Source organism: Pristis pectinata, chromosome 9 (genome assembly GCF_009764475.1).
Source record: "Pristis pectinata isolate sPriPec2 chromosome 9, sPriPec2.1.pri, whole genome shotgun sequence".
In the NCBI taxonomy this organism is placed as follows: Eukaryota; Metazoa; Chordata; class Chondrichthyes; order Rhinopristiformes; family Pristidae; genus Pristis; species Pristis pectinata.
In genome coordinates, this window is record NC_067413.1 from 15,904,783 (window position 1) to 15,912,983 (window position 8,201).

Genomic DNA, 8,201 nt, shown 5'->3' on the forward strand with positions numbered 1-8,201 from the left:
GGTCAAACCAGGGTAGGACTTGTAGAGTGAATGGCAGGGCACTGACGAGTGTTGTGGAACAGAGGGACCTGGGTGTACAAGTGCACAGTTCACTGAAAGCGGCTACGCAAGTAGACAGGGTGGTGAAGAAGGCGTTTAGTACGCTGGCCTTCATCAGTCAGGGCATCGAGTTTAGGAGTAGGGACATTGTGTTGCAGTTGTATAAGTCGTTGGTGAGGCCGCACTTAGAGAACAGTGTACAGTTTTGGATACCCTGTTATAGGAAAGACATTGTCAAACTAGAGAGGGTGCAGAAGAGATTACGAGGACGCTACCTGGACTTGAGCACCTGAGTTATAGGTTGGCCATGCTGGATCTTTATTCCTTGGAGTTTAGAAGAATGAGGGATTACCTCATAGAAGTTTATAAAATCATGAGGAGTACAGATAAGGTGGACAGTCATCTTCTTTTCCCCAGGCTTGGGGAGTCCAAAACTAGAGTGCACATACACAAGTTGAGAGGGGAGAGATTTAAAAGAGACCTGAGAGGTAACTTCTTTACACAGAGGGTGGTGAGTACCTGGAACGAGCTGCCAGAGGAAGTGTTCGAGGTGAGTACAATTGCAACAGTTAAGAGGCATTTGCATAGATACATGGAGGGGAGGGGCTTGGAGGGGTATGGGCCGAGCGCGGGCAACTGGGACTAGCAGGGAGGATGCTATGGTCGGCACGGACCAGTTGGGCCGAAGGGCCTGTTTCTGTGCTGTGTCACTCAGTGACTCTTCATCAGTCCAACACTTTTTCCAATCTTTCTTGCTGCACTTCGCCTCCAGCAAGCCTCCCACCGGAGTGGAATGGGAAACTGTTCAAAGTAAGTTGCCTCCATTCCAGAACTAAGGTCATCCCAGCCTCAGACAATGCTTTCATATGTATGAGTTTGGAGGCTGTCAACTTGTTCACTGAAACATCAGATTACAGTGATAGAAAAAAATTGAATACTGAAATATCTGGAAGTTTGATCACAGTTCAGTCAGAGACATGACTTTTAAGCTGTGTACAGTGTAAGAAAAGGAAGGTGGGCTGTTGGAGGTATAGATGAAATTCAAGGGTTCAGATGCAAGGCAAATAATAACATGTGGGACAGGGAATGGGTAACTGTATTTAAGTCTTGGGTTTGAGGAATGGAGAGTCCTTGGATATAGCAGATTAATGCTGGAGGGGGTCATAGAAACAAAGTGGCCAATAAATATTTCAGGAACATAACAATGAAAGCAGGGGAAGGCCATTCAGTTCATTTCATGAATGCTCAATCATCTAATAAGATCATGGCTGATCTGCTTTCCTACACTAACTCACCCCTTGATTCCTTTAATATTGAAAAATCTGTCAATGTCCATCTTGAATGTACTCAGTGACCAAGCCTCCATGCCTCTTGTGTAGAGATTCTCAAAGGTTTGCTAATCCACAGGAAAAGTAATGTCTCCTCATCCCTGTCCTGAATGGCTGACCTCTTATTTTGAGAACATAATCCAAGGTTCTAGACATCTCAGCCAGGAGGAAACCTGACTCCCACATCCTCTGCTGTATCTTAGCAAAAGGAAGAGCCTGAGTTTTATCCTTCTGGCAGTTTTATTTATTATTTGCTAGCCTGTTGATCCAGCACCTGTTTGCCAACCACAACCCTTATAGAAAGCAAAACACAATGGGAAGGATGTGATAGCTCTGGAGAGGGTGCAGAGGAGAAACACCAGGATATTGCCTGGGATGAACCACTTTAGTTATGAGGAGACTGGAGAGGCTAGGTCTGTTTTCCCTGGAGTGGAAGAGGTTAAGAGACGACGTGACCGAGGTATTTAAAATTATGAGGGGTATAGACAGGATAGACCGCAGGAATCTTTTCCCCTTATCAGAGGTGAATAAAACTAGAGGATGTACATTTAGTATAGGGGATAAGAGATTTAGAGAGGATTTGAGAGGGAAATTTTTCTCCCAGAGTGGTGAGTACCTAGAATGCAATGCCAGAGAGAGTGGTGGAAGCACTGTCATTAACAGCATTTAAGAGGTGACTAGATGAGTACTTGAATTGCCTTGGTATTGAAGACTATGCGGCAAGTGCTGGAAGATGAGATTAATACGGATGGGTGCCCACAGGTTGGCGTGGACATAGTGGGCCAAATGGCATGTTTCTATTCTGTATGACTCCAAAATGGCGTTTGCCAAAGATCAGGCAGAAACACAAAATAGTTCCTTGTGCACAATAGGGGGGAACTAACAACTAAACATTACTACATCCCATTCTCCACTCATTCAACTTCAACCATCTTGCATACTGATTTTGTTTTAAAACAAAGATCTCACATTATCTATCAAAATCCTTCAAATATTTCCTCTCTCTAGTGGAGATATGACCTCCGCTTTAGGCAGAACGGGTTGTTCCTCGGTTTCTGAGTCTGCAGTGGAAACCTCCTCTGGCCCAGCTTCCACAGAAGATGTTGTCCCCAGCAATTCCTCAGAACAACTTCCAGATAGTGCACAATTTCCAAGGACACCTCAAGGAGCTGGTCATGCTCAGTCGCCCATGCTCATACCTAGTCTGGATGTCAGAGGAAGACTTGTCCATTTCCCAGACTGACAAGATATTACAATGGTCTTGCACTTTCCTCAAACATTGCAGGAAGCAACTTCGATCCAGTACAGAAGCTATGAATAGACATTTCATCTGTAGGTACAGAACTCCCTAGTTTGCACTTTTGTCGTGGTATTCTTTCATTTTTAATTGTTTTTTTCTGTATTTTTGTTTTCAAGTTTGGAATGATGAGATCTAATGTTGACCTCAAGTTCCTTGCCGTGAGCAACCCTGCAGAATATTGTCCAAATCTAGATAGACTGGGGTGTAATGCAGTAACTGAACAAGGATCAAGACACTTGTTTCAGTACTGCCACCATCCATTTTCTGCTGTTGTCCTTTGAAAGTCTGAATAGCGCTCTCTGCTAATCCATTAGAGGAAGGATGAAATGGAGTAAATGTCACAATATTTATGCCATTTTGTTTCATGAAATTCTTAAATTCAGCACACATGATGCTAATATATGAGGTAATCCATGAACACTGAATTCTTGTCAAACTTCTTCAAATCTAGCACTTGAATCTGAAGTATTCATTGGATATGCATCCATCCACTTTGAATGAGCATCAGTTATCATTAGGAACATCTTCCCTAAGAAATGTCCAGCATACTCCACAAGCTGATCAGGCTTATTCCAAGGATGCAAGGGAGTACAGCCAGGTACATCCCTATTTCTCTGACGCTTGGCACAAGACTGTTCTTGTTCAATGTCAGAGTCTATTTTGAACCACCACATGCCTTTTAAATCATACATGTAACACTTCTCTTGTTCGAACCAGCATTCAGATGGTATGTGTTCCCCCCTTCCCCCCCCAAAAAAAAACAACAGTAATAGCCTTTCAAAAGTGATGTTCAGTTTGCTTTGGAATAGGGTGTTTTGCAGCTTGTCCCCAGTGCACACCAATTCATGGTTTCGCTTGCAACCACTGTGTAATTTTACTTACCAGTTCCACTGCTTGGGCAATTTTCAGTGCATTTTCAAATGTCAAATATTGATAACAACCATCTCTGAATCCTGTCATCACCAATCATATACTGTACCTGACTCTGCCATAATTACAGACTTGTGATAGTTTTCCTAAGCCTGACCACGTGCCTAGCCACTGTTTTATATTTTGTTAACCATGACACAAACTTAAATCTTTGCACAATCTCATTTGGATTAAAGTGATTCCTCAACAAATAAATGATCTCCTGAAATGTTTTGTCACTGAGTTTCTCTGGGCTCAGCAGGTCTCTCATTAAACTATCCATAGGAACTTCTTCAACACTAATTAAGATGGACCTGTTTATGTTTATCATCAATAGCTTTGCAGCAAAGAAATGTGATATTTTGCATTATTCCTTCCACATCTGGGTTTGAGAGTCAAAAACTGTAATCAAGCTTATTGTTGAAGCCATTTTTTCTTATTTTCCTCCTTTGCACACAATTGTTAGACTTTCCATCTTGACCTTTCCTCCCCCTGCCAGTCCCCAATGCCCTGGTTTTATTTTGGAAAAAGGGATTGCACTTCTATTCTACCTGATGTAAATAGTTCAGGAACATTTTTCTTATTACCAGTATGTTTTATATTAACAAAAGGAGGAAACTGAATTTTATCGTTCTGGCAATTTTTACTTATTAGCTGAGCTTGATGTGCTAGCAAGTGTCTGTCAACTACAACAGTGACAAAGAACAAAAATCAGACAATAACACTTGATAATCCCTATTACACAATAACCTTCCCCTGAGTTGGAGGAGAACCAATAATTAGACATTACTACATTTTCCTAATAAAGTACATTTCAATGAGATGATAATTTGTTCTCCAAAACTCAAGAGAGTATTACCGCAGTTTTCTTAACGCCACTTCACATCATAAATTCACAATCCCACTGAACAATCTAGTGAACCTTTGCTGCACTCCCTCCATTGAAAGAATATCCTTCCTCAGGTTGAGAGACCAGACAATATTCCACAATATTCACAATAATGCACAATATTCCAGAAGTGTTCTCACTAGGGCCCTATATATTTGGAACCAGATGTCTCAACTCATATCCTCTTGCAATAAAGCTGGGCATACCTTTTGCCTTTGTGATTCTTTGCTGAACCCACATATAAACTTTTAGTGATTTATGTACAAGGACACCTTTCAATCTAATACATAACATATTTTCACATTATATTCCATCTGCTGTGTCCTTGTCCATTCACTTAACATCCTCTTAAAGCCTCTCGGCATCCTTCTCATTGCCTACACTAGCACTCAGCTTTATATTTCCCATTACCGGAACCCATTCACTCCTTACTGTTTGGTTTTGTATTGAATTGAAGGGTGAGAGTTTAAAATTTGAGCATTAAAGAAGTGGAGCCAATATAGGTCACCAAGGGCAGGATAGGATAGAGACAGCAGATACTTGGTTTAGCTGAAATTTGCAGAGAGTACAGGATGTCAAATTGACCAGAGAGGCACAAGAATAAATTAAAACTAATTGGTATGGATGAAGTTTTCATCAACACATGGATTGAGTTTAAGAGTAGAGTTGGCCTGCATTAAAGTGTTAGATTTAGGCAGGCTGAATGATGGAGAGGATTCTAGGTCAGAAGCTTATAACAGATTTGTGTTCCCTTGACAACTGGAGAAAAATCATTTCTTTTGACAAAACCTTTATATACAATACTTAATATTAGCCTTCACTCATAAGCATATTTGGCAAAGTGCAGGATTTCACATAGACAAGCATAACTTTAAGGAGCACCTTACGTGCAGGTCATTTGTCAGATGTGTTACATCACATAAAAAATGGTGTGTTCTGAATCATAGAAAACTATGTTAATTAAAGGGAAATAAAATACTGAAAGGAAACTGTGCTTGTTTGGTCTTCTGCCAATAATATTTCAAAATAAAAACAGATTGACCACTGCTGGAATACTTGCTTGCTCTATGGTGATTAATTTTGCTTTATTTTATTTAGACTATAAGGATAACTAGATGTTGGTAGGATAACAATAAGGATTTGTACAAAAGAGGAGTTGTAATTATAATTGATATATTGTTTAAATTAACTGATAAACAAAATTACAGTTGTAAACATAGATACTGTTTGTATGGTTGCATTTTTCCTGCAGAAGTAAAGAATCTTTCAAAACTAAATCAATCAAACAGATAAAACTCATCAGTAAATGAAATTTTTTTAAAAACTGCAGATGCTGGAAATCTGAAATAAAAAGAGAAAATGTTAGAAACATTCAGCAGAACGAAAACCCTTTGTCAGAAATGATGAATTAGACCTTTATGCAAAGGTGTGTAATAGCCCAATCTCAAAGAAACCACAATTAAGCATTCATGCAGTCCTCACATTTCCAAGACTACAAGCAAGCATCACCTTTAATAATTATTGGATTTTCTTTTTTCCAAATGGGCTGACCCCGTGCCTGGTTTAGGGAAAGACAAATCAATTTTAATGCAGGCAAGTTCAAAGTCATTGGTATTTGCTGATACCAATGCTTTTGATATTTAATGTTAAACACAAGCATATGTACAATAATTTACAAATTGCAACAGATTGTGATTTAGCTTACACCATATTACCATGAGATGTATTCAAAGTAAAGAAAGAAAAATGATTTTAAGGTCACAAAATAACAATACCTTTTCATTGTCCCACTCTGAAAAATAGAAATTTATAGTAATGTTACAATTACTCATATTTTTAGTATGAATAGCGCTTGTTAAAGAGGCAACATTGTCTTATTATTATCCAACCTGTGGAGGAAACACTGTAGTAACACCAGCTGTCGACTGGCTACATTATTTCATTAGGGTATAGTGCATCTAACTTTAGCTGTGATAATTTTTGAGATGAACATTTTAATCTTCATTGCCTCTACTTTCATACCATATTTGAAAAGCACCTTGATTGATGAGGGTAGGGCAGTGGATATTGTCTACATGGATTTATAAGGCAATTGACAAGGTCCCTCATGATCCAGATAATTAAGATGTATGGGATCCATGGTGACTTGGTAGTTTGGATTCAGAATTGGCTTGCCGATATAAGACAGAGGGTAGTGATGCAAAGGTGTTATTCTGGCTATAGGTTCATGAACTGTGGTGTTCCACAGGGATCAGTGCTGGGGCCTCTGTTATTTGTCAGGTATATATACCATAAATGATTTGGATGAAAATGTAGATGTGTGGGTTACTAAGTTTGCAACTAACACAAAGATTGCTGGAGTTGTGGACAGTGTAGAGGGCTGTCAAAGGATACAGCAGAATATAGATCAGATAGAGACATAGGCAGATGGAGCTTAATCCAAGCAAGTGTGAGGTATTGCACTTTGTGAGGTCTAATGTAAAGGGAATGTGTACAGTTCATGGCAGAACCCTTAACAGCATTGATATACAGAGGGTTCTTGGGGTCTACTGAAAGTGGCACACAAGTAGATAGGGTGGTAAAGAAGGTATATGGCATGCTTGCCTTCATTGGTCAGGGCATTGAGTTTAAGAGTCAGGAAGTCATGTATAAAAATTTGGTTAGACCACACTTGGACTATTGTATGCAGTTCTCGTCGCCTCATTATTGGTAGGACGTGGAGGCTTTGGAGAGGATGCAAAAGAGATTTACCAGGATGCTGCCTGGATTAGAGGGCATGAGCTATAAGAAGAGGTTGGACAAATTTGGGTTGTTTTCTCTGGAGTGTCAGAGGCCGAGGAAGACCTGATAGAAGTTTATAGAATTATGAGAGGTATAGATTGTGTAGACAGTCAGAATCTTTTTCCCAGGGTAGAAATGTCAAGCCCGAGAGGATGTGCATTTAAGGTGGGTGGGGGGGGGGGGGGGGGGGGGGGGGGGGGGGGTGGGGGGGGAGGGGAAGTATAAAGGAATTGTGCAGGGCAAGTTTTTTTACACAGAGAATGTAAGTACCTGGAACAGGCTGCCAGGGCTCGTGGTGGAAGCAGATGCAATATTGGCATTTAAGAGGCTGTTAGACACATGAATATGCAGGGAATGGAGGCAGCTACAGGCAGAAGAGATTTAGTTTAATTCAGCATCATGTCCGGCGCAGGTATTGTGGGCCAAAGAGCCTGTTCCTGTGCTGTACTGTTCTATGTTCAATGTTCTAAGTTGTAAATAACAAGGTATTATATGTTTGACACCCAATTTGTTTAAATATCACTATAAATGTGGCACCAGATTTGCATCATCAATAATCTAAAGTTGGTAAGTTAATTTTAGGTACATTTGGCAGTATTTTGTAAATCCAATGTATCATCAGTTAGAGCTACGCCAATGCCCCGTGTGCTGATGGACAGCGTGACATGCATCAACCAATTGGTATGTTACACCTCTAGTTTCTGTAGGCTTTTGACTTCAAGCACATTTAATCAATGAAGTACACCACACATATTCAGTTTCTGAGAACTTAGATTAGGTTTGTACATGAACACCTAGTTAGGTGGGTTACCAATCTGAATATTTAAATAACTGATTTCCAGCAGTATTTTAAGTAGGAATTAAATTAGTAGTGTATGAATGCATTTCCTGGGTTTCTAAAATTCAGCATTGAAACCATAGCAACATCAGAACACAATTTATGCATGAACTCAGG